Source organism: Lissotriton vulgaris, chromosome 9, assembly GCF_964263255.1.
Source record: "Lissotriton vulgaris chromosome 9, aLisVul1.2, whole genome shotgun sequence".
Taxonomy (NCBI): Eukaryota; Metazoa; Chordata; class Amphibia; order Caudata; family Salamandridae; genus Lissotriton; species Lissotriton vulgaris.
In genome coordinates, this window is record NC_141697.1 from 132,233,940 (window position 1) to 132,261,719 (window position 27,780).

At 46.5% G+C, this 27,780-nt stretch overlaps 1 protein-coding gene and 1 long non-coding RNA gene across 2 annotated transcripts in view; one reads left to right on the forward strand and one right to left on the reverse strand.

Moving 5' to 3' along the window:
* Positions 1-27,780, forward strand: part of TTC9 (tetratricopeptide repeat domain 9) — a 243,788-nt gene that overhangs the window by 53,018 nt on the left and 162,990 nt on the right. The gene's annotated exons all lie outside the window — the stretch shown is intronic.
* Positions 426-20,341, reverse strand: LOC147689714 (uncharacterized). The gene is made up of 4 exons (XR_015299890.1): positions 18,117-20,341; positions 16,873-17,921; positions 11,838-12,408; positions 426-1,546 (listed from the first exon to the last, which is right to left on the reverse strand). It is a non-coding gene; the product is annotated as an uncharacterized LOC147689714 (long non-coding RNA).

Consider the following 27,780-nt stretch of genomic DNA (forward strand, 5'->3'; position numbering starts at 1 on the left):
AGCGGATTACACTCCTTAAACCTCCCCTGCGGGGCTAATTCCCCCGCTGTGCTGGGGGGCGCGTGTAGCGCCCCGGTGCTCATGAGGAGCTCGGCTCGTCATGCCGCACGGTGGTGCTGTGCTCATGACGAGCTGAGCTCGTCATGACCACACCCGTTCCAATGGAACGCCCAGCACAGCAGGGGAATTATCCCCGCATGGGCGTGGCGCAACGGTCATGACGAGCTCCGCTCATCATGAGCACAGCGTGACCGTGCCTCATGACGAGCCGAGCTCGTCATGAGCATGCAACGGGTTAATAACCCCTGCTCACCCCCTTCGTAGCTTGGCACGAGCAGACAGGCTTATCTCAGAGGCAGTGTGTTAAGCATTTGTGAATGTACTCAGTAATACAGTGAAAACACTACAGATGGACACAACACAGGTTTTATAAAAATAAGTATTCTTTATATAGACTTAACACAAGACCACAAACAACCAAAATCCACAATACTATACTAAAAGTTGACTTAAAGATGATAAAAGTTGCTTAATTCAAGTTGATGGTAAATGCGACAAAGTTCTCAACAAAGTACCTGGATGCGTAAAGCAAAGTGAACAAAAGGCTTGCAAAAGGGGAGATGCGTCGGTTACAGGATCCGGGGGAACGGTTGCGTCCTGCCTCAATGCTTGCGCAGAGTAGGGGACTCGCCGTGAGCCTTACCGGTGCAGTGATGATGCGTAGATTCTCGGCCTGTGGGCCCGTTGTGGTGCGCAAGATGGTGCCTTGATGCCATGCGATGATCCGGTTGCGATGCGAGAAGATGGCGCCCTTGACACGGCGATGCGATGACAATGTGATGACGCCCTGGCACCCTTGCGACGACTCTGTACTTAGGAGCCGCGATAGGCCTCGCGACATGTTTCTCCGGTGATGCGATGGAGACTCTCTCGATGTCGTCACGCTTCTCCGGTGATGCAACAGCAGGCAGCTTTGATGAACACACGCCTCCAGGGAGATGCGGCGGCGGCGCGCTTCTCTGGTGATGCGACGATCTCAGCTGTGGCGGCGACACGCTTCCTCTCGATGCGTTGCGCTTCCAGCTCCCAGCGGCACACGAATGTCTGTAGATAGAATTCCCAGCAAGGAAATTCACAGGGGGAGCTGGAGGTGAAGTCTTTTGGCCCTGAGACTTCAGCAGGAGGCAAGCACAGTTCAAGCCCTTGGAGAATATTCTGTAGATGAATGGAAGTCCTTAAAAAGTTCCTTCTCCTTTCCCTTGGTAATGAAGCAACCACTGCAGGCCAACCCAGCAAACAGCACACTGGCAGAGGGGCAGTCCAAACTCCTGCAGCTTTCTTGGTTCTTCTCCTTGGCAAAAAGGTTTCTTGTTCCAGACGTGATCTAATTTCTTGGGATCAGAGTCCCAATATTTATACCCCAAAATTCTTTGTTCCCTGAAGGCAGAGAGGCCTCTGACTAGTCCAAACCAGTTCCTGAGCACTTTGTTTTCATGACTCCCTTCTTCCTTTCACTGTGCAGGGCAGAGACATCAGCCGCCCCACACTAGTGTGGAATTTGACTAAAAAAAACTCCCTTTTCCCCCGGTGTCCCATCATGCACCCTATCCACCCTAACATCGACCAGGCAAGCCGATTCTCCTACTTCAAGCACAAATCCCGTTGTACCCCCTCTTGCCTGCTCTTTTTCTCATAAAACTGACACATGCAAAGAATAACGACCAGCTACCATGTAACCAACGGGTTTCCGTCCCGTTCAATATTTTCCCTTAGACAAGAACGGAGTCAGTCGGATGGTTGACTCGGAAACCCCCCCTCCTTAACTCTGTCACCGAACGAGCAGCTCTCACTCATCAATGATTTTCTAGTTTGCGAGGACAGCCACGGGTTGGGTTAACAACCAAGGGAAAACCTAATCAAGCACACGAGACAGCCATGAAGAAGAATAGTTTACTACAGCCCATTCTTCCTTTTCCCCGCTGCACACACATACCATTGTGAGACATCACCGCCTTTGTGTACGAAGTAAAGAACGCACAATGCCTCGTCCTCTTTACCTTTCTGACAGAAATGACCCTGTGACAATGCCTCGATTCTCTGTCCTCAGATACTAGCAACTCTGTAACTTGTTACCTCAATCACCTCGATGCAATATGTTTGTCCATGTGTAAATGCTATTCAGGTTATTCTTTAAACGAGAACAAGTATGCTATGTCTTCCGTATGACTACATCATGAAATGATTGAATCAAGTCTAAGGGAAACTCCTTCTTTCTGATTGTACTCGTATTGTATAAAAGTGCTGATATGTTTCAAGCAAAGTAGACTACTCCTGAACCCGCTTGGTGAAGGAGCTCTCCCTTAACTCGAGTTCTGGAATAAAACCCTTTCAACTCGAAGACCACGGACTCTGCTTCTCATTTAATGTATTACCATTTTTTGGGTAATTATAGAAATTCCGAAACGGTGTAAATAACTAGCTTTTTATTTACCACATTAATTGGCGCCTGAACAGGGACGCTCCCTCTTCCCTACGCGCCGGAGATGTAAGTCGGGTCCTTGTCCCTTCCATACTTTCGACGGACTTCAAGTGCACAACAGCGGGGTGTTCCCGCTAAACTCCCTCGAGACGAGGAGGAGGCAGACTGCGACTGATCATCCACACGAGGCGGTGAAGAAGATAGCGGAGCGTCCCAACCCAGAGCCTGACCAGTGAGAGTGCCGAGTCCGAGGTCTTTAGAGCCCCGAATTCCTGCGCAAGCGTCAAGAGTCCGACGACCAGGTCCTCGAGTTTTGCTTCTTGGTGAGTACCACTGGGATAGTATAAAGACGGGTTCCATTTTTGGAAAACGGTAAAGACGTGTTTCATTCGTGAAACCGGTACGGTTGCACTATATTCTAGTGTATAAAGTGTTCGTTTTTGTATATTCCAAGTCTTTTCAATCGTAATTTGTTGAGTTTAAGAATGCCTCTGTTTTCCAAATTACGTACTATAGGCACCAAAAGGAATCTGTTAGAGAAACCAGTTAAAGTCCCGCCTAGAGATACTCCTGGATATTTCATGTACAACAAACATGGATTGAGTGCCGTATTATTTTTAGACCTCTGGGTAAACTATACCGAGAAATTAGAGATGGCGTATAGGTGGCCTGCCACGGGTACATGGGATATAGAATGCATTATGAGAGTGGAGGAAGAGTTATGGAAAAGAAAGGCGAGGCCCTCACAGACAGAAGCCATTGAGTTATGGCGTAAGGAAGCTCATAGGAGGGCCCAGAAAGAACTAGGGAAAGTCGAGAAAAGTAAGAGAATGTCAGAACAGGCTAAAGAAAAGCAATTACAGGAAGAAGGTGAGAAAGTCTTAGCTGAACAGGTAGAGAGAGAGAGAAACGCCCTTGTTACTGGTATTTATCCCGTTTTGTCTGAAGAAATTGTAGAAGAACACCCCAAGTCCCCGGTGAAAGTGATTCCCACTGCTCCCGAAAATTTCCTCCCTGCCTATCTGTCTGAACCACCCCCGCTTATGTAAACATGCCTAGAACACGCCCGCCTACATGTGTTCCTGAACTAGTAGCCGGTGGTTCTACCTCTGATTTAGGAGTATCCGGGAACGGGACTGAGGATAAAGATGATGTCCTGCCTCTTGAGTGTCCTTACGACCCCGAACCCGGTAGTGGTCCAATGACCACGATATCAGAGAGATTAAGACTAGCCGTGGGTCAACTCCAAAAGGTCCCTGATATAACGAAGCATTTGGACAGAGTTTACAAATTCATACGGACAGGTGAAGGTCCGGATACTCTGGTCCAGGTCACGAAGAACAGAAAAGTTCCCATCAGAGGACTGCTCCTGCGGTTCATCATAAATTGCCTGATCCGGGAACTAGACCCGGGTAATGGAAGCATAGACTCTGAGTTAATAGATCTTAGCGATCAGATACACCGAGGAGCACACGATCTGGGACATCAGATCGACAAAATAACTAAAAGACTGGTTAAGAAAATTGTCACTATTCACTCTGAGAAAGTCACACAGGAGGACGACTCAGAGGAAGATGATAGCCCGACACTAGATAAAATGAATTTCCTGGGTGTAGCGCGACATTATCCTGGCTCCAAGTGGCGAACCCCACGAATGTTGCAGAAAATCAAAAGATTAGATCCTTCTTCTGAAGATCTTTTTCAGTCCACAGAAAGAGCCCTAGATGAATGGATGGACAATGAGCCTCCCCTTACCCAGCAAGAAAAAGAATTGGCCCGGTCTGCCACCCATTGGATATCACAGCACCGAGTATATGGCCCAGATATAGTAGCGCAAATGTTTTTGGCTCTCCCCCGAGCAGAACAACGACTAGCAGGTATTTATATGGTCCAACACCTGGCTACCTTATATGAGAATAACTCCCACCGACCAGACAAGCTATACAAATTGTCACAGGAAGTAGTGACAGATAGATGGAGGTCCCGGGGACCGGAATTGATCAACACCATTCTGGACCTGCGCCTCCGTTTCCTGCCACTTACTTTAGCTTCATCAGATCATGAACCTTACGGTATAGGCCAATATCCTTTACGAGAAGTTCACCCCATACCCCAGCCAGATGGTACACTGCAACGAGTACATGTGTATACTCCCCTAACCAAGTTAGAGATAATGGAAATGAAAAAGATGGTGCCCTCTCACGAAAAAGATCCCGGAGGATTCCATAGGGAACTGAAAGACATCCTCCAAATGGGTAGTTTTACATATCCAGATAAAATAATACTCCTTAAAGTAATTCTACCTACAGGCATATTTGACAAATTGAAGGAAAAGGATTGGGAGGTGGGTGGTAAAAAGATTACGTGGACTGCCCTAGAACAAGAAGAGACAGACAGAAAACCAGGTGAAGGTTTAGGTGAGCGCGTAAGAGAACTGCCCAGTCTCCTCATACAGGTCTTGCCTCTGTTGTTGACAACGAAAAAGGAAGATTGGGATGCCATTTCTGCCTGTAAACAAAAGCCAGACGAGGATACGGGTGATTATTACACCAGATTAGAGAAATGTTTTTCTATAAATAGTGGACTCGCACATAGCAGCGAGGCATATCCTCATCTTTTTGTGTCCAAATTGGTGGACAACGCCTTACCTTCCATCAGGAATAGAGTGTTGAAAGTTAAGAGTACCTGGCAAGCAAATAGTTCTTCACAAATGTTGCAGATGTTACAGTACCACCACAACAGAATAAGGGAAGAACAGGAACAGGAAAAGAAAAGAGTAAAAGACACAAAAATGAAGGTACTGGTTGCACAGACGGCACCAGTAAATACGGGCCCCAAAGGTAATGTAGGGGCCAATAGAGGTACTTGCAACTACTGCAAGCAGCAGGGCCATTTTCTGAAAGAATTTCCAGTTCTGAAACATAACATAGCGACAGGAAGGACAAAAGAACGCCCACATACTCCTAGACCAGGTAACACTCAGCAGCCCCAGACCATTACGCCGCCACAGGTTCAGAAGCCCGCTACTGCTACCACACTGATGTACCAGTACGCCCAATCAGATTACCCCGAGTTTGAACCGTGTGCATGAGACAGCCTTGAGAGAGAAAGTGACTTGCCCCTTATTCCAGTTCCAGTAGATCAGAAAGGTCCATATGTACAAGCTCACTTACTGGGACAAGACAGAAAATTCCTCATAGACACGGGGGCGAGTAGGACTACCATAAGTCATAAGGAAGTCCCAGAGGTTCCTCTCTCTGGCTCACATAATATATCTCTGGGCTTTTCAGGAAAACCGATCATAAACAAAGTATCTGAACAAGTCTCTTTAGGAGTGGGTCCTCTGACACGTACTACTGATTTGGTCCTTACAGAAACGTGCCCAGAGAATTTATTAGGTATCAAGACACTCAAAGAACTAGGAGCAGTAATATGCTATTCACCAGAAGGAGTAAAATTGTTCCTACGAGATTTCAAAGGACATTTCACAGTCAAAGAATTCGACCCCAGACTGAAAGACATCCCACAACATTTGTGGGCAAAAAGCTCGACTGATGTCGGATACATGGACATCACCCCACATCAAGTCCCACTCAAGGAGGGTGTAGTCTTACCCCGTATACGACAATATAAGATTCCACCCGAGGCTGAACAAGCCTTACTAAAAATAATCCAAGAACTCATAGAGCATGGTGTGGTGATCGAGACTGATTCAAATGTTTGCAATTCTCCAGTTCTTCCGGTCCTCAAAAGGACTGACCCTCAGGCACCCCCGGTCTACCGGCTGGTGGTTGATCTCCGAGAGCTGAACAAATGTGTGATCCCACAATATCCGGTGGTCCCAGATATTTCTTCACTATTGACTGCCATAGATCCCGAAGCTGCATTTTTCACAGTCATCGACTTAAAGAATGCGTTTTTCAGCATTCCTATACATCCCGACAGTCAATATCTGTTTGGATTCAGTTTAAAAGGACGAAGCTTCAGGTTCACTAGAGCTCCCCACGGCTTTACAGAAAGTCCAAGCATCTACAGCCAAGCACTAAAAAGACAACTTGACAGTATCAATATGCCTGCCAACACAGCGTTGATACAGTACGTAGATGACATCCTCGTCACTGCAAGGACAGAACCAGAATGTGAAAAAGCATCTCTCACAGTCCTACATTTCCTGACAGACAAAGGTCACAAGGTGTCTCCCTCAAAATTACAGTTCTGCGCACAGCAAGTAGCTTACTTAGGACATTTGCTGTCGAAAGAGGGTAGGCAACTAACACAAGAACGAATCCAACTGATTTCGACAATTTCACAGCCAAAGTCACAGAAAGAAGTTCGCGCATTCATTGGTCTCACTTCATATTGCAGACAATGGTTCCCTCAGTATGCCCACATAGTCAAGCCACTTATACAGTTAACCACTGTGGAAGCAGCCACTCATACAACTCTCTCTTGGACATCAGAACACTCCCAAGCATTTGGAGCTCTGAAATTAGCTCTGTGTCAAGCACCAGTTCTGGCCACCCCGAACTATAGCAAGCCTTTTACCCTGTTCGTGAAAGAACGTGACGGAACAGCACTATCCGTCCTCACACAAGACCAAGCAGGAAGAAACAGACCCTGTGCTTATTTTTCTAGCACATTGGACCCCGTAGCACAAGCTTTGCCTGCATGTCTGAAATCCGTTGCGGCTACAGCCCTGGCCATAAGACAAAGTGACTCAATAGTGTTAGGACATCCCCTGATAGTACAAGTACCACATGCTGTGGAAGTCCTTCTGAACAGAACGCAGACCCAACACCTGACTGTAGCAAGACTGACAGGATACAAACTAACACTCTTTCAGCCACACATAGAGATCAGACGATGCAACGTATTGAATCCTGCTACCCTTTTGCCCTCAAGCTCAGATGACACGACACAACATGACTGTGTGGAATGGTCGACGTAGTGACAAAACCAAGACAAGACCTAACAGATGTTGCACTCCCAGATCCTGATGTGACACTCTATGTGGATGGGTCGTGCATGAGGACAAGTGCTGGAGAGTTAGTAGCAGCCTATGCAGTAACAACGGACTGTAAAGTTATAGAGACCCAAAGAATTGACATTCTGTCAGCTCAAGCAGCAGAGCTCATCGCTCTGACACAGGCCTGCATATGGGCAAAACAATTGAAAGTGAACATCTATACCGATTCCCAATATGCATTCGGTGTAGTTCACAATTTTGGAGTGTTGTGGCAGGAACGAGGTTTCCTTACCTCACATGGGGCCAAAATACAACATGGTCCCCTGATTCAAGCCCTACTAGATGCCATACACCTACCTACAGCCATAGCTATTCTGAAATGCAAAGCACATACCAAAGCTACAGACACCATATCCAAAGGAAATGACTTAGCGGACCGGACTGCTAAACAGACAGCCCAGAGTCCAGCGAACACATCAGACTCTCAGGTACCAACACAGACTGTCACTATGATAGTGAGAGACCCCTTGAAAGATGTGCTAGTCATACAGACACATGCCACCACAGATGAAATAAAGAAATGGACTGAACAAGGAGTGGTCCAGACTGATCAAGGTTGGATGACCAAAGACCGAACAGTGTGGTTTCTCCCTGATTCCATGGTACAAGTCATAATTGACACGGCCCATAGCCCCGCCCACCTAGGCGAGAAAGGTATGCTAGATTGTTTACGGAACATCTGGTTTAACAAACACCTGAGAGCTGCAGCCAAACAAAAAGTAAAAACTTGCATGATATGTTGCCAATTTAATCCTGGTAAAGGTGTATCAGTAGAACAAGGTGGATTCCAGCCTCCTGATCATCCTTTCGAAGTCCTCCAAATGGATTATATCCAGATGGACAGATGCAGAGGGTACAAATATGTGCTAGTGGTAGTGTGTACACTGACACGATGGACTGAAGCATACCCCGTCCCAGACTATGGTGCCCAGACAACCGCTAAGCAATTAGTGAGAGAATTCTTCCCCAGGTACGGGTTACCAAGGGTCATTTATTCAGACAATGGACAGCCTTTCTCCTCCAAATTAATGGAGGCTGTTTCTCTTTTATTGGGATATTCCTGGAGATTCCATTGTGTCCCACACCCTCAGGCAGCTGGCCTAGTCGAGCGGCACAACCAGACTTTGAAAACAAAACTAGCCAAAGTATGTGCAGAAAAATGGATAGACTGGGTCACTGCCCTCCCGGTCGCTCTCTTTTATATGCGAATGGTGGCACATTCCCGGACGGGGCTGTCCCCTTTCGAAATAACATTCGGGAGACCTCCTAACATCTGGGGTATCCCTTCTCCTAGGAAAATGACTGAAATTGATTCTAACATGTTGACGGATTACCTGGCTTCCTTGATGTCTGCACTCCAATCTTGTCGTTCACAGGTTACAGCAGCATTTCCAGACCACACCACGCCTGGAGAACACACCATCAGGCCCGGCAACTGGATTTTGGTGCGGAATTTCGATCGTACCAGCCCCCTAGAGAAGAGATGGACAGCTCCTAAGCTGGTCCTCCTGACCACGAGGACGGCCGTCAAAGTAGAAGGACGCAAAGGATGGCTCCACGCTAGCCACTGTCGGAAATTTTTGGGACCTACAGACACTGTGCCCTGTTCAACGGCTATAAACGCCCCGGAGATACTTTCACCACTTCCAGAACTCACTCCTCGACAGGAATACAGATCGCGGCTGCGATCTCACCAAAAAACAGACTAAAGACATTGCACCTGATCATAACGCACCGGTGCCTAATTAAGCCCAGGAACAAGCTCTTGGTGAAGCGGCTGCTGGGAGACGTTTTGATCTCGTGTTCAGAGACATCTTGATATTAAATCCATAGACATCATGAGGAGAAATTACGCGGTGCGTCAATGGAAAAAGACTAATTATGTAAAATTACTGCATAGCAGGTTCTCGATTTTTCTGTTTACAATGTTGCTTGTTTACTGTGTAGCAGCCTGCCTGGGATGGATCTTATGTACAGTTTTCCCTCCACATTCTTCCACACTTGTAAAGAATACCACTATGCATTCCTATGTTGATCTTCCCCCACACCTCGAGGACAGAAGAAAGGAATTTATAAATAATACATTCATTTCCACCCTCCATAAACACCAGCTCATAGTCAACAAAACCAACTGTTGGGTTTGTGGCTTGATGCCACATTCCGTACATAAGGGAATGCCCTTTTTCTCCCTCCCGTTTGGTTATTCAGGGTCCGCCTATGCTTTAGCCATGATATTCTCTGCCTCAGTCAGAAACATTCCCCCGACCAAATTGAAAAACGAGAGTAATTGGAACGAAGTGAAGACTAAAATAGTAAGGGCTGTTTCCAAAATGGTGGATCTCACTGTTACCTGGGGGAGGGCCGAAGATCACGAAAATATCAGTTACTCTCAGTTCCATGACATTGCTTCCTTCAGGGAAATGTTTTCCGTCGATCAAAGACGGACAGATCAAGGAGGTTGGGTAGTACCGCAAAACGGCCAGTTTTGCATAAGGGGGAAGGGAAAAGGAGAAGTGATGGGGAACAGCGAGTGTGACAGGACATACACACTGCCCGCTCCCGATTTTCCGACCATAGTAACTGCCCCAAACACCTATTTCATTTGTGGACCCCATGCGCGCACTTGGTTGCCCCAAAGCTGGTCTAGAAAGTGCTACATCGCATTCCTATTACCACCAACTTACACAGCCCCCGCCAATTACCACCTGATTGACCCTCTGACCCAAGTTAGAAGACAGCGAAGGGGGGTCATAGGTGCAGAAGATACTACAGGACAAGAAGTAGGAGACTTCTTTAAAGGTTTTCTCCCTTTCTGGGGACCTATGGCAAATAGTCGCCACATCCGACAGCTAACCCGTGCAGTTCAGGCCGCCATAGACGAAACAACTGGCGCCTTAAATAACATTACAGCTGAGGTCGCTGCAGACAGGCTCATGACACTGCAGCACCGTATAGTTTTAGATGTCCTGTTAGCCGACTGTGGTGGTGTGTGTAAGGTAATAGGGTCCAGTTGTTGTGTATTTATTCCAGACAACGCCCCATCAGTTTATTCTGCTATCTCCCGCCTTCATGTTCTATCCGACAAATTGGATATGGGCACCGGCACATGGTCCCTGACCGGCTGGTTATGGGATCTCCTGTCCACCTGGGGGTGGAAGGCACTAACAGTCCTGGGACTCGTTTTTGCCACTATCTTCACCTGTTGCCTCTGTGTCCAGTGTGGCCCCGCCCTTTGTGGACTGTGTGCCACTTCCTGTACTCCTCGTCCACGAAACAGAAGAAAGAGAAATGAAATGATCATGTTACAGGAACAAGTATACGACCTGATGAATATAGAAATTGATTAAGAATTTCTGTAATAGGGTTTCTATGGGACAAGGAGGGAATGTGGAATTTGACTAAAAAAAACTCCCTTTTCCCCTGGTGTCCCATCATGCACCCTATCCACCCTAACATCGACCAGGCAAGCCGATTCTCCTACTTCAAGCACAAATCCCGTTGTACCCCCTCTTGCCTGCTCTTTTTCTCATAAAACTGACACATGCAAAGAATAATGACCAGCTACCATGTAACCTACGGGTTTCCGTCCCGTTCGATATTTTCCCTTAGACAAGAACGGAGTCAGTCGGATGGTTGACTCGGAAACCCCCCCTCCCTAACTCTGTCACCGAACGAGCAGCTCTTGCTCATCAATGATTTTCTAGTTTGCGAGGACAGCCACGGGTTGGGTTAACAACCAAGGGAAAACCTAATCAAGCACACGAGACAGCCACGAAGAAGAATAGTTTACTACAGCCCATTCTTCCTTTTCCCCGCTGCACACACATACCATTTTGAGACATCACCGCCTTTGTGTACGAAGTAAAGAACGCACAATGCCTCGTCCTCTTTACCTTTCTGACAGAAATGACCCTGTGACAATGCCTCGATTCTCTGTCCTCAGATACTAGCAACTCTGTAACTTGTTACCTCAATCACCTCGATGCAATATGTTTGTCCATGTGTAAATGCTATTCAGGTTATTCTTTAAACGAGAACAAGTATGCTATGTCTTCTGTATGACTACATCATGAAATGATTGAATCAAGTCTAAGGGAAACTCCTTCTTTCTGATTGTACTCGTATTGTATAAAAGTGCTGATATGTTTCAAGCAAAGTAGACTACTCCTGAACCCGCTTGGTGAAGGTGCTCTCCCTTAACTCGAGTTCTGGAATAAAACCCTTTCAACTCAAAGACCACGGACTCTGCTCCTCATTTTATGTATTACCATTTTTTTGGGGTAATTATAGAAATTCCGAAACGGCGTAAATAACTAGCTTTTTATTTACCACAGGAGGTGGAGCCAGCACAGGGGAGGGAAGATACAGCTCTGGAGCACTTTGTTGACAAGATTCCTTCTCTCCTTTCACAGTGCAGGGCAGAGACATCAGACAAGCCACAGGGGGTGGAGCCAGCATTGTAGAGGGAAGGCCCAGCCCTATTCAGGTCTCAGGTGCAACTCCTCCCTCCCATCTAGATGCAGATCTCTCTATTCACCACTGAGCTGCCCCAGCCTGTCTCCTGGAATCCACCAGCCCTGTCACTCACAAACCCAGACAAGGAATACACAACCTAGCAGAGGCAGGCCTGGACAGTTAGGCAAGAAAATACCTACTTTCTAAAAGTGGTATTTTCAAACACAGAATATTAAAACCAACTTTAATAAAATATGTATTTTATTATTCTGAGTTCAGGAATAATAATTTTGAATTTCTACCAAGTTCCCTGAGTCAGTTAGGACTATAAGAAGGTAATAATCTAACTGCCCATTCTGGCCTATGGAGAACAGGTAGCCTTTAATAGTGAAAAACGAAAATGGCTGTAATTCACTATTAGGACATGCTACACACATTGGGGCATGTGCTACCTCAGCGTTTCCCAAACTTTGGTCCGCAGACCCCCAGGGGTCTTTGAGACATGCCCAGGGGGTCCGCAGGACTAGAGTGCCTGTCGTCGTAGTGAAAAATGAAACGCCTATGCGTCCTCACAGCACACAAGAGCTGTGAATATTGGTGCAGGGGCGGCAAGACCACAGCAATACAATCGGGAGGCGGGGGCAGCGAATGGGCAGTGTGCAGTCAGGGTCAGGAGGGCGGGGCCACTGGGGGCACAGCGGCGGGGGAAAAGAGTGGAACAGAAGGCAAAAGGGGCACAAAAACAAGGAAAAAACGAGTGGCACAGAGAGCAGAAAGGCACAAAAACAAGGAAAAAACGAGTGGAACAGAGGGCAGAAAGGCACAAAAAACCAGGGGAAACAAAGTGGAACAGAGGGCAGAAAGGCACAAAAAACCAGGGGAAAACGAAGTGGAACAGAGGGCAGCAAGGCACAAAAAACGAGTAGAAAATGAAGTGGAACAGAGAGCAGAAAGGCACAAAAACAAGGAAAAAATGAGTGGAACAGAGGGCAGAAAGGCACAAAAAATGAGGGGAAACGAAGTGGAACAGAGGGCAGAAAGGCAAAAAAACTAGGGGAAAACAAAGTGGAACAGAGGGCAGGAAAGGCACAAAAAACGAGGGAAAAACAAGTGGAACAGAGGGCAGAAAGGCACAAAAAACGAGTGGAACGGAGGGCAGAAGTGCACAAAAACAAGTGCAACAGAGGGCAGAAGGGCACAGAAAAACGAGTGGAAGAGAGGGCAGAAGGGCACAAAAAACGAGTGGAACAGAGGGCAAAAGGGCACAAAAAATGAGGGAAAAACGAGTGGCACAGAGGGCAGAAAGGCACACAAAACGAGGGAAAAACAAGTGGAACAGAGGGCAGAAAAGCACAAAAAACGAGTGGAACAGAGGGCAGAAGGGCACAAAAAAATGGGGGAAAAACGAGTACAACAGAGGGCAGAAAGGCACAAAAAATGAGGGGAAAAACGAGTGGATCAGAGGGCAGAAAGGCACAAAAAACAATTGGAACAGAGTGCAGAAGGGCATAAAAAATGAGGGAAAAACGAGTGGAACAGAGGGCAGAAAGTCACAAAAAACGAGTGGAACAGAGGGCAGAAGGGCACAAAAAAATGAGTGGAACAGAGAGCAGAAGGGCACAAAAAATGAGGGAAAAACGAGTGGAACAGAGGGCAGAAAGTCACAAAAAACGAGTGGAACAGAGGGCAGAAGGGCACAAAAAAATGAGGGGAACAGAGAGCAGAAGGGCATAAAAAATGAGGGAAAAACGAGTGGAACAGAGGGCAGAAAGTCACAAAAAACGAGTGGAACAGAGGGCAGAAGGGCACAAAAAAATTAGTGGAACAGAGAGCAGAAGGGCACAAAAAACGAGGGAAAAACTTGTGGAACAGAGGGCAGAAAGTCACAAAAACAAGGAAAAAACGAGTGGAACAGAGGGCAGAAAGGCACAAAAAACGAGGGGAAACAAAGTGGAACAGAGGGCAGAAAGGCACAAAAAACCAGGGGAAAACGAAGTGGAACCGAGGGCAGCAAGGCACAAAAAACGAGTAGAAAACAAAGTGGAACAGAGAGCAGAAAGGCACAAAAACAAGAAAAAAATGAGTGGAACAGAGGGCAGAAAGGCACAAAAAATGAGGGGAAACGAAGTGGAACAGAGGGCAGAAAGGCAAACAAAACTAGGGGAAAACAAAGTGGAACAGAGGGCAGGAAAGGCACAAAAAACGAGGGAAAAACAAGTGGAACAGAGGGCAGAAAGGCACAATAAACGAGTGGAACAGAGGGCAGAAGTGCACAAAAAACAAGTGCAACAGAGGGCAGAAGTGCACAGAAAAACGAGTGGAAGAGAGGGCAGAAGGGCACAAAAAACGAGTGGAACAGAGGGCAAAAGGGCACAAAAAATGAGGGAAAAACAAGTGGCACAGAGGGCAGAAAGGCACACAAATCGAGGGAAAAACAAGTGGAACAGAGGGCAGAAAAGCACAAAAAACGAGTGGAACAGAGGGCAGAAGGGCACAAAAAAATGGGGGAAAACGAGTGGAACAGAGGGCAGAAAGGCACAAAAAATGAGGGGAAAACGAAGTGGATCAGAGGGCAGAAAGGCACAAAAAACAATTGGAACAGAGTGCAGAAGGGCATAAAAAATGAGGGAAAAACGAGTGGAACAGAGGGCGGAAAGTCACAAAAAACGAGTGGAACAGAGGGCAGAAGGGCACAAAAAATGAGTGGAACAGAGAGCAGAAGGGCACAAAAAATGAGGGAAAAACTTGTGGAACAGAGAGCATAAAGTCACAAAAACAAGGAAAAAACGAGTGGAACAGAGGGCAGAAAGGCACAAAAAACGAGGGGAAACAAAGTGGAACAGAGGGCAGAAAGGCACAAAAAACCAGGAGAAAACGAAGTGGAACAGAGGGCAGCAAGGCACAAAAAACGAGTAGAAAACAAAGTGGAAAAAAATGAGGGAAAAACTTGTGGAACAGAGGGCATAAAGTCACAAAAACAAGGAAAAAACGAGTGGAACAGAGGGCAGAAAGGCACAAAAAACGAGGGGAAACAAAGTGGAACAGAGGGCAGAAAGGCACAAAAAACCAGGAGAAAACGAAGTGGAACAGAGAGCAGAAAGGCACAAAAACAAGAAAAAAATGAGTGGAACAGAGGACAGAAAGGCACAAAAAATGAGGGGAAACGAAGTGGAACAGAGGGCAGAAAGGCAAAAAAAACTAGGGGAAAACTAAGTGGAACAGAGGGCAGGAAAGGCACAAAAAACGAGGGAAAAACAAGTGGAACAGAGGGCAGAAAGGCACAATAAACGAGTGGAACAGAGGGCAGAAGTGCACAAAAAACAAGTGCAACAGAGGGCAGAAGGCCACAGAAAAACGAGTGGAAGAGAGGGCAGAAGGGCACAAAAAACGAGTGGAACAGAGGGCAAAAGGGCACAAAAAATGAGGGGAAAACGAGTGGCACAGAGGGCAGAAAGGCACACAAAATGAGGGAAAAACAAGTGGAACAGAGGGCAGAAAAGCACAAAAAACGAGTGGAACAGAGGGCAGAAGGGCACAAAAAAATGGGGGGGGAAACGAGTGGAACAGAGGGCAGAAAGGCACAAAAAATGAGGGGAAAACGAAGTGGATCAGAGGGCAGAAAGGCACAAAAAACAAGTGGAACAGAGTGCAGAAGGGCATAAAAAATGAGGGGAAAACGAGTGGAACAGAGGGCAGAAAGTCACAAAAAACGAGTGGACCAGAGGGCAGAAAGGCACAAAAAACGAGGGAAAAAGAAGTGCAGAGAGGGCAGAAAGGCACAAAAAACGAGGGAAAAACGAGTGGAACAGAGGGCAGAAAGGCACAAAAAAACAAGGGAAAAACAAGTGGAACAGAGGGCAGTAAGGCACAAAAAATGAGTAGAACAGAAAGGCACAAAAAACGAGGGAAAAATGAGTGGAACAGAGGGCAGAAAGGCACAAAAAAACAAGGGAGAAACGAGTGGAACAGAGGTCAGAAAGGCACAAAAAACGAGTGGAACAGAAAGGCACAAAAAACGAGGGAAAAACGAGTGGAAAAGAGGGCAGAAAGGCACAAAATATGAGTGGAACAGAGGGCAGAAAGGCACATAAAATGAGTGGAACAGAAAGGCACAAAAAATGAGGGAAAAACGAGGGGAACAGAGGGTAGAAAGGCACAAAAAACGAGTGAAAAACGAGTGAACCAGAGGGCAGAAAGGCACAAAAAACGAGGGAAAAACGAGGGGAACAGAGGGCAGAAAGGCACAAAAACGAGGGAAAAACAAGTGGCACAGAGGGCAGACAGGCACAAAAAACAAATGGCACAGAGGCAAAATACAGAATACAGAAATATAGGGGAAGCTAAGAACAGAAGGCAGAACGGGCAGAGAGGCACGTGGGCAGCGAGGGGAACAGAAGGGAAAACCGGGCAGAGACACGGGGCAGGGAGGGGTACAGAAGGAAAGACCAGGCAGAGAGAGCACGGGGACAGCGAGGGGAACAGAGGGAAGAAAAAGGGGCATGGACCACGTACAGGCAGCGGGGGAAGACAGACAACAGCAGTCACAGACACAACAATGAAAATACAGGCAATACAATAAAATCAATAAAACGTTGAAAGGCACATGTGTATAGGCTACCGTTACTTGGCAGGCAGGTAAAAATAGATGCAGCCAGGATCAGCAGTAGAATTTTCGTGCTGCTGTCTGATTGCTCACCTTTCATAAGCCCTTGGGTACCACTAAATAATACACTGCTCTATGTATACATGTCCATGTCACTTGACCCAATTCAGGCTGTCTCCCTCTTGAAATTGCCTCTGCTTCAAAAGGCGTTTTTAAAAAGAAATTTAAATTGTACAAATTGCTTGGGGGTCCCCGGGTTCCAGTAGGGATTCAGTGGGGGTCCTCAGGAGTCAAAAGTTTGGGAACCACTGTCCTACCTTATACTTACAATGCACCCGGCCCTTGGGTCTACCATAGGGGTGTCTAATATGAAGCAAAGGGACTGGCCAAGTCGACATGGCAGTCACAGACAGCACACAGGCCTTGCAATGGCAAGCCTGAGACACACTTTACAAGCTGCCTCTGTGGGTGGCACAACCAGTGCTGCAACCCCACTAGCATTTGATGTATATGCCCTGGGCACACATGGTGCACTGTACTAGGGTCTGACAAGTAAATCAAATAACCCAATCATGGAATCACTAATCAATACATCAATTTAACATAGGGAGCACTTGCACTGTGGCACTGATTAGCTGTGGCACAGTGCCCAAAACATATAACCAGCAAAAACATATCAAAACAGAGGAGACAATCCGTCAAAAATGGAAGGGAGACTCACACCAATGATGTCAGGTCTAACACACATACACACACATTGCCAAATATCCGAAAAGAGGTATTGCCAAAATGCCTTTATATCTCAGACAAAGGGGGTAATGCACATTTGGAGACCCCTTGTAGTATAGTGTTGTTCAAGTGACTCCCTGGTTGGGTAAAATATACATTTTCCTGCTAGTTGTGTGGGAGAGGTGACTCGTCTTTTGAATTAAAGTTGTTTTATTTCATATAGGGGTGGGGGAGCTTCAGACTGGCTGAGGGCACTCAAGCCTGGTACTTCCAGGCTGCCAAGCAGCACTGTTTCCAGTGTTTCTCCATTTTATTCTTTGATATTTTAGACACCCTTTGAGTGAAGCTGTGAGGATTCCATGGATGCACCTGATTTCTCTCTATGTTTACATATGCATTCACACTTTCTATTTTTAGCCACTTAGTTAATTTGATGCAATGCACTTTTTTTGCAGTGTTTGTCTAAATCTGTGCGTACAAAAGAAATCCAGTAGAACACGATTTTGAGAGGCTGACAAGGGGTGCCTAGATGGGTAGCTTTGTCAGCACTAATGTGATCAAAAATATGCCGGGGTTTACGTGCTAGTCAAGGGGACATGACCCTCTGCAGCCTGGGCAGGAGTCCTGGACTGGAACTTGCAGTAGGGTGGACAGGAGCCCTCAGCACTGTATCCTGGACAGGAGCTTGTAGTATGGGGACAGGAGTCCTCAGCACTGTATCCCGGACAGGAACTTACAGTAGGGTGGACAGGAGCCCTCAGCACTGTATCCTGGACAGGAGCTTGTAGTATGGGGACAGGAGTCCTCAGCACTGTATCCCGGACAGTAACTTACAGTAGGGTGGACAGGAGCCCTCAGCACTGTATCCTGGACAGGAGCTTGTAGTATGGGGACAGGAGTCCTCAGCACTGTATCCTGGACAGGAACTTACAGTAGGGTGGACAGGAGCCATCAGTACTCTATGCTAAACATGAGCTTGCAGTAGGGTGGACAGGAGCCCTCAGCACTGTATATTGGACAGGATCTCTTGCCATTGAAGACTGGATGGGAGCCCTAAGTATAGAATCGGTGAGAAGCTAGTGGCACTGCAGATTTGATTAGAGTCCTAATTGGAGCAGGTTGGATAGGACTTTGCTCCACTCCTGTGTTTCAAGCAGTGCAGGAAAGACAAGAGCTTGCAGCATTGCAGAATGATTGAATGATTGGATAGGAGCCCTAAGCAGTGCAAATTAGGCAGGAGTTCTCAGTACTGCAGACTGAGTAGGAGCCCTAAGCAGTGCAGGCTGGTCAAGAGCTCTGAGTAGAGCAGGTTGGGCAGAGTTCACAACACTGCAGACTTGAAAGGAGGCCTGGGCGGTGAACTCCGCTTCTTCATAGAGTTTGTGGAGTTTTCCGCACTCCGCAGAGCACAGAGTTTTTTCCTTGCACGCGCTCGCCAACATTTATTTGCAAAGCGCAAGGGAGGAAAATCCTAATCTAGACCACCTCCTAGCGATATTTCTCAACGTGGGTGGTCGCGGATCATTGCAATCGCTTGCATTGAGAAACCTTTCATTCGCATGAGGAAGCTGACACTGAAGTGGAACATCAACTCGAGTGGCAGAAAGAAGCAGCGCCCTTTTGCACTGCGCATGGGTCTGTTTGCGTTGCTTTTCCAGTGCGGGACAAACATCCGGCGCTAAAAATCAGCACGAACAGCGCAACCTAACGCACTCTACCGCTTGCGGAACTCAACATAGCGCGGCAGAGTTTTTTGGTCACTTCATCTCCGCGAACTCCTCCCAGGTCTACTTGATAGTAACCCTGAGCAGTTATGTTGGACAGGAGCTCTCGGCACTGCAGACTGTATAGTAATCTTGAGCAGTGCAGGTTGAGTAGGAGCTCTCGGCCCTGCTGTCTGAATAGGAGCCTTAAGCAGTGCAGAATGGACAGGAGCTATTGGCACTGCAAACTCAATAGGAGCCCTGAGCAGGGCAGGAGCTCGCAGCACTGATTGGATAGTAATCCTTAGCAGTGCAGGTTGGGTAGGAGTACTCTTCACTGCAGATGAGATATAAACATTAAGCAGTGCAGGGTGAGCAGGAGCTCTTGGCACTGCAGACTGAGTAGGAGGCCTGAGCAATGCAGTTACGAGAGGAGCTTTAGCCGAGCAGGTTGGCTAAGAGCTCTCATCGCTGCACCCTGGAATAATCCCGACACAGTGCAGTTTAGAGAGGATATTTCACAGTGAACGGGAGCCCTCAGCACTGTTTCCTGGACAGGAGCTTGCAGTAGGGTGGACAGGGGCCCTCAGCACTGTATCTTGGACAGGAGCTTGCAGTAGGGTGGACAGGAGCCCTCAGCACTGTATCTTGGACAGGAGCTTGCAGTAGGGTGGACAGGAGCCCTCAGCACTGTATCTTGGACAGGAGCTTTGTGTAGGGTGGACAGGAGCCCTAAGCACTGTATCTTGGACAGGAGTTTGTAGTATGGGGACAAGAACCCTCAGTACTGTATCCTGGACAGGAGTTAGCAGTAGGGTGGACAGGAGCCCTCAGCACTGTATCTTGGACAGAAGCTTGCAGTAGGGTGGACAGGAGCCCTCAGCACTGTATCTTGGACAGAAGCTTGCAGTAGGGTGGACAGGAGCCCTCAGCACTGTATCCTGGACAGGAACTTGCAGTAGGGTGGACAGGAGCCCTCAGCACTCTATCCTAAACATGAGCTTGCAGTAGGGTGGACAGCAGCCCTCAGCACTCTATCCTAAACATGAGCTTGCAGTTGGGTGGACAGGAGCCATTAGTACTCTATCCTAAACATGAGCTTGCAGTAGGGTGGACAGGAGCCCTCAGCACTGTACCTTGGACAGGAGCTTGCAGTAGGGTGGATAGGAGCCCTCAGCACTGTACCTTGGACAGAAGCTTGCAGTAGGGTGGACAGGAGCCCTCAGCACTGTATCCTGGACAGGAACTTGCAGTAGGGTGGACAGGAGCCCTCAGCACTCTATCCTAAACATGAGCTTGCAGTAGGGTGGACAGGAGCCCTCAGCACTGTATCCTGGACAGGAACGTGCAGTAGGGTGGACAGGAGCCCTCAGCACTCTATCCTAAACATGAGCTTGCAGTAAGGTGGACAGGAGCCATTAGTACTCTATCCTAAACATGAGCTTGCAGTAGGGTGGACAGGAGCCATCAGCACTCTATCCTAAACATGAGCTTGCAGTAGGATGGACAGGAGCCATTAGTACTCTATCCTAAACATGAGCTTGCAGTAGGGTGGACAGGAGCCCTCAGCACTGTATCTTGGACAGGATGTTGCAGTAGGGTGGACAGGAGCCCTCAGCACTCTATCCTAAACATGAGCTTGCAGTAGGGTGGACAGGAGTCCTCAGCACTGTATCTTGGACAGGATGTTGCAATAGGGTGGACAGGAGCCCTCAGCACTATACCTGGACAGGAGTTTGTAGTATGGGGACAAGAGCCCTCAGTACTGTATCCTAGACAGGAGCTTGCAGTAGGGTGGACAGGAGCCCTCAGCACTGTATCCTGGACAGGAACTGAAAAAAACCAGAAGTTAAAGTTAAGTTATGATTATCTTTGCCTATAGCACTTAAACATATGTTTAAATAGAAGCTTAGAAAATCACTGAAAACAAAAGTTAAATTGAAGAGATGGTTGTGAATTAAAACTAAAAAAGTACTGAATTTGCTAGTTTAAGTTAGGATCACAATCCATATTTTGCACAACAGACATGCAAACTATAATTTGTACACCCTCACAATATTTATCCCACTAAGTAAAAGCATCTAAAACAGACAGTACAATTGTATAATGTAACAATACACAGTCAAACCAATAAATGCTACATACATAGTTGTCACTTTCATAGTGTTAATGGTTTTGAGCCTCAATTGGCTTTTGGATACATCACTATATGATTGAAGGCAAATGACTCCCGTAAATTTCTTGTTCTTCAGCCCTAGTGTGCATGTTTCCTGTAACACTTTCCAGTGTTATTTTCTCTATGTCTATATTTCTAATGGTCTATGATTACAGTTTGCACCCTAAAATAAAGGTGAAATTTGTGTGTAGTAGTTTTTGTGCTCATTATTTCATGATCTCATCAGTCGAAGTGGTGGGCCCGTGCCTGAGCAAGGCTCTTGTGTTGGAGCCAGAGCGTGTTGGGTCAGTTTTTGCCACTTTTCAATAAATTACATTTTCACCCTCAGCTGGAGCGTGTGTGAACTACTGAAGAGGAGTGGTGTTCTGTTGGATATATGAAAATATCCAGCAGACCACCACTTCTCTATATCCGGTTCTGAAATTCCACAATGCTCAGCTCCACTTCTAGTCACATATCTGTACAAATCTTACAAGATATATAAGGGAATTCAGAGAGTTACTCGTCCGGCTAGCTTCCAATTAGCCACCGGTGACCATTTCCTCGCTCACTCTTCTATAATTAGTTATGGATTCACAAATGTTAAATCTTTACAGATTCACTGTTGCTGCAGTAGATTTGCAAGGCATTTTTAGGGTATCTGGTGTCACACATTATCTCTCTCTCCCTCTTTCCCCTGTCTCTTTCCATGCTTTTTCTGTTGCAATTTCTCTCTCCCTCTTTCACTCCATCTCGCTATTGTCCACTCTCCCTGTCTCACTTTCTCTCTCCCAGTGGCCCAACTCTCTGCCTCTCTTCCAGTCTCTATTCCCACTCTCCCTGTTAATGAGAATGTCAGGATATCTGACTGTGTCACACACTTTCCCCATCTTTGTCTCTCTCCCTCTTGATTGCTGGCTTTGTTTCTTTTTTTTAATCTATCTTCTTCCCTCCTCTCTTTCTTCCTTCACTAAGTTTCTCAGTCTTTCCCACTATTCTCTCCTCTCAGTATGGTGCAGAGCGCCTTTTACACTCTTCTTCCTACCCTTTTCCCGTATTTCCCCATCTCTATTAGTCTCCTCCCATTTTTAGGTCGAGCCTATAGCAGCAGCGCGCATGCGCTGCTAACTTTGTGAGGCTTGCAGTTATCGAGTATGGAGTGGAACCTCTGTGGAAGCTCCACCCACTCTCCGCCCATGTTTTTAATTGGCTTGTGTTATTGTCTTTCGTAAATACTGCTGTCTGATTGATTATGAGGCTTGTTAGTCCGTCCTTTTTATGGCCATTTGTATGCTCCCATGGCTACTGGTCCCTTTACTTCGAGTGTTACACAGTACCTACCTGTTATTTAGACGGTGAGCACTGCTTTGTCTGTGCCATCTCCCACCCCGCCCCCTCTCCATGCACACCCATTGTCCATACCCCACCCTCCCATTGTCCCGATGCAATGAAATAGGTCTCTCATAAAGGCGAGTCTTATTGCATTGCAAATGCTTGTTTTAGAGGTACGCATTTTTGCTTGGACGCAGCTTCATTAGCCAGGTGCGCAAATAAACAGAGGCGGTCAATAGTGACAACTATCCAAACAAGGTAATTGTGATAATCCAACAGTGCGGCTAGCTACAGGGACCGCAGTACCAGGCCACCTTTCTTAGGTACAATTTCAACTATGGTTTGTTGAATAACAGAGTTCCACTGGAAACTTTTCCTTGTCTGAGCCGCGTCTTTAATGACATTGTCATAGCTGCCAAGGTTTTCAGATTGGTATGTGCGACATATTCATAATTTCAGTGAAATTATGAGTGACATTTCAACGAATATGAGTGACATTTTCTTGCAACCAAAAGTAAGTAATGAAGATGACAATGGAAACACAAATATCACAAATTACAACAGTTTGACCAACGAGAAACTCTAAAAACTCACCGAACTAAAGTGTGCTAGCGGTCGACAGGTGAAAGCTGACCAGAGCCCTGCAGAGTCAGACTGCGTGACCGCACAGACTGGGAGACCTGTTCCATTACTCTAGGCCCTGCTCGGCTGCTGAATTGGCCTTGCATGGTACTGCGACATATATGGACAGTTTCCTACTTCACAGAACACGTAGTTCTTTGTTGAAGACCCTCCCTGATGCCTTGACCGAGCCGGAGGAATTCCCTCCACTCACGCTTCTTATAACATTGCCTGATAGTGCTCACTTGGTGTTGCATATCTACCATTTATCGCTCTCTCTTCGTCCACCAATGGGCACTAAAGCACACATGATCTGGGAGCGAGTCTTCGAAATCACCTTTACTGACGACATTTGGCATTACTGCTGTTCCCAGACACGCTACATCTCCGGAAACTATAGGCATAAGCTGCTACATTTTAGATATCTTCATAGAGCGTATGCCACCTCTAAGCTGCTACCAAAAATGAATCCTACAGTGTCCAACACATGTGGGAGATGTGGTGCTCCGGAGGCTGATTTTTCCCACTTAGCATGGCATTGCACGCCAGTGAACACATAATGGGGGGAGGTATTCCGGCAGCTGTCCATTATGGTAGAACAACCTATATCCCCCAAACCGCTAACAGCCCTATTGGGGTATATTAAGCCATTGAAGAGGTGCGTTAGACGATTCTCTGCAATGGCGTTATTGGTGGCTAAACACCAGGTGTCCTTACATTGGGGTGGAACGCAAACACCGATGATACGAGAATGGATCCGAGATCTCAATTACTGTGATACTATGATTGACACATATGCCACACTTCTGCCTGTCACTTCACGTCCCTGTGACTACTGGCAACCACTCAAACGTTATTTACAAACTCACTCCACTGACACAGATTAATATGGATATTCCCATATATAGGTAGTGTATTCCCCTCATCTGGGCCAAGGACTATCTGCAGACTGATAGGCACATGATTTGCATAAATACCCAACAGTGCGCAACAGCAAAAATATCATGATTGTAAGCCGAGAGATCCCTGGGCTGTATTTGTCACTAGAGTAATTTTCTATTTGCTTGCTGCTCCTTGTACCATTTTTTCTATTTGTGTTGTGTTGATTACAAGAGAAATTTTACATATTTGACATAACCTCGTGCCTGGCTCGGCTACTCACGGGCCATAGATATGTTTACTCCGAACTTGGTTGTAATGTCTCTTTTAAAAATGCAATAGAAAAAAAAGCAATCGTTTTGAAATAAAGTAATTGATTGTAAAATATATTATTTAAAGATTTGGGGGTTTTATTTGTACAAATAAGGAGGCAAAAGTCACTGAATGTCAATGATATTAATTGTTTGATAAATAAAGATGTTGGGATTACTGAAAAGTTATTGCTTGAATGTGCCCTATCTCGGAAGCTAAGTTGGTTAGTATTTGGATGGGAGACTGCCTGGGAATACCGGGTGCTGTAGGCATTTTGCCTCTCGCTGACAACAGTTGGTGCTCGCCCGCACCACAATCACACAGAACCTTCCTCGCTAAATGTTACAGCAAACAAATGATGAACGGAATGTTGACAATGCAAACATTCTACCCCAGTCAAAAGATCTGGGTTAAATCCATCGTTCTTTTGCCCACTCCAGTTTGGACTCAGCCGTATGCAAATCAGTCTTGACCCTGTGCCCCTTGGGAACAGTTCAGACCGAACTGCCTGGCCAGGTCCTCCCTGGACATGAAAAAAGCATCCTGGGACCAGTTTCAGAGTATGTCACCCTCCCTCAGCCAGGCTAGCTTGAATCCAGTGGCACAGTGAGCAAGGGACCCACGTCTGGGCATACCCACCCCACTTGGGGCGAAAAGTGTTACAGAAAACAAATGATGGACGGAATGCTGACAATACAAACATTCTCCCCCAGTCAAAAGATCTGGATTAAATCCATTGTTCTTTTGCCCACTACGCCACCCGAGTTTGGACCCAGCTATATGCAAATCAGTCTTGACCCTGTGCCCCATTGGAACAGCCCAGACCGAGTTGCCAGGTCAGGTCCTCCCTGGAAGAGAAACAAGCATCCTCGGACTGGTTTCAGGGTATGTCACCCTTCTTCAGCCAGGCTAACTTGAATCCAGTGGCACAGTGAGAAAGGGACCCACGTCTGGGCATACCCATCCCATTTAGGGCGAACATTGTTACAGCAAACAAATGATGGACAGAATGCTGACAATGCAAACATTCTCCCCCAGTCAAAAGATCTGGAAAAAATGCATTGCTCTTTTGCCCACTACGCTAATGGCATATTAAAAAAAAAGATATATTCTGCTCTCTTCTTTTTTACATTTTTTATTTTATTTATTTATAAAACAAAACAGCATCAAGTTTTACAATGTGCATGGCCCTTAACTTTCCACTCGAAAACTGAAAGAAAATGAAGAACACTTTTGCCCTAAGACAGCACACAGGATTTTCTTCTGCTGGTCGGAGGAAAACTACTGCAAGCAGCTGCAAGTTATTAATAGTTCTTATCAGCAGTTGGCAACTACAAACAAAACCAGCCTTGCTGCAGTAATGTGCAATAATGTGCTGCATCGCTAAATACTTATAAGGTCCCAAAGGCGAGACTGATTGCATTGCAAAAGCTTGTTGTCTGGGTCTCTCCCCGGCCTCACTTCATTCTCTCCTTCCCACCTTTGTTTCTTTGCTACTACCCCTGCTTCTCCCACTACTTCTCCCTCCTCTCTCTAGCCCTCTCACCAAACAGGTCTATTTCCATACATGCAACGCATATTTACTAGGTATTTGCACGAAAGGAGGAAGATGTGCACACCAACCACAAAAAAATATGAAAGATGCAATCCTAATTTGACAAAACAACAAGCAAAACGCTGTGGGTGGAACGATACCAAACGGTATAGATGTTTATATTCTTTGTAGGTATTAGGCATGCGGAGCAGGTTGGATTTATCGCTTAGAATAATCTCTGCGCCTCAGATGCCTTTATCAGCTAGGTGCCAGGGTGTCTGCAAATAAATTGCTTTGCGCGGTACACACAGGATTCCAACTTCAAAAGGCCTCTAAGGCGTCTCCTTCAAAACAGAGATTACTTGAGGAGAATGCCTTGATTTGTGCGTGTTCTTGCTGCTTCAGAGTTCTGCAAAGCTTGCAACATGCGTAGGTGTAACTGTGGCAGACTTACCTACACTGCAGTCCCACTTCCAACCCTGGAGGGGCGCTAGGCTGGACCGGCGACTGGCTCTTGAACATTTTTTATCCGGATCACATGCTTTCATGACTTGAATTTGCAATCTGTGTCCTAAAGCTTTATTGAAAGAATCACAATCTGCTGATTTTACCAACAGTGTTACTGGTACTATTGCAAAGGAATCTGCCAGTGTGCCAGATTGTCGGTAGCTGTGCCTAATTTGTAAAAATAATCGATTCCAGGGCTCTCGTCAGGAGGCCACTGCAGTTTGCACCACACATTGCCCCTTCCATGCTGCCAATGATAGTAACAACACAACTAATAACCATCAGACTCCTACGAGTGGGGCAATGCAGACTATTTCAGGCCCCCAAACATATATGAATGGCAGGATTGGTCATTTTTGGTGTATGCTGAATAAATAATTGACTGTTGTTGTAGCGAAATTCACAAGCACCCGTGTTGACAATTAAGTGCCGGTGCCGAGCACTGGAAACCACTGGCTCAAATTAATCACAGGTCTGTAGTCAAAGGGTTAGGGAAGGGAATGTGGTGAATTCCCACAAAGTCACCGGGATCTGGCTACCCTGAATATACATTGAACACTTTTTCTACAGAATTCCTCCCATCTCTAGGCCTCTTCTACACAGATCCACCTTTCCCCCATGGAGCTTCCTTTCCCCACACCTGTTGTCTTCATGACTCCAGGTGTGTCTCTCTACAAGTTCTATTTCATTCCAGTCCTGGCTGGGGAGGACGCTTCTTGATCCCAGGTCTCTCTCCAGTGGTCCATCGGGTTTGTCCTCCATAGGATTTAGTTGTAATCTCTGAATTTCCGTCACAGGACCTCTTCTAGCCATTAGCCTATCATACGCTCAATTCCTTCTTGTCGCCCTGAACTTTTTACCGCAGAATCTCTTTTAAGCCTGGACCTGTGTCCAAAAGATCCTTCCACTCATTATCCTCTTAACAATGGGGCTTTCATCTTTAGGATCCCTTATAGCCTTCAGCCTGACCTTCACAGAATCATTTACTACTCGGCATCTCCTGTAAGGATTATTTTCCAGCCCTAACTAGTTCTTAATAAGATCTCCTCACGCTCTGAAATTCCTTCATTTGGATCAGTCCTGACTAAGGGATTATTCCCACAGGATCATTTGCCGCATCCTGAATTTAATTTCGTCCATTTGTTTTCCCTCCAAAGCTTATTTTCCCATTCACTGGATTCTCTCTGTAAGAGTGGTTTCTATGCCACGCATCCTTCATATGAACCCTCATTATCACTGTCATGTCCTTTAGAAACCCTCCTCATGCCTGGCACATCATAGACCAGAACTCCCTCAGTTCTGGCACCTCCAACAAGAACCCTTCTCACACCTGGCAAATTCTCTACAAACGTCTCCTCACAATTGTCAGTGTCTCCACAACACCCCTCCTTTATAACACTTAACACATTTCCACAAGCCTCTCCCCACACCTGAAAAACTCACCT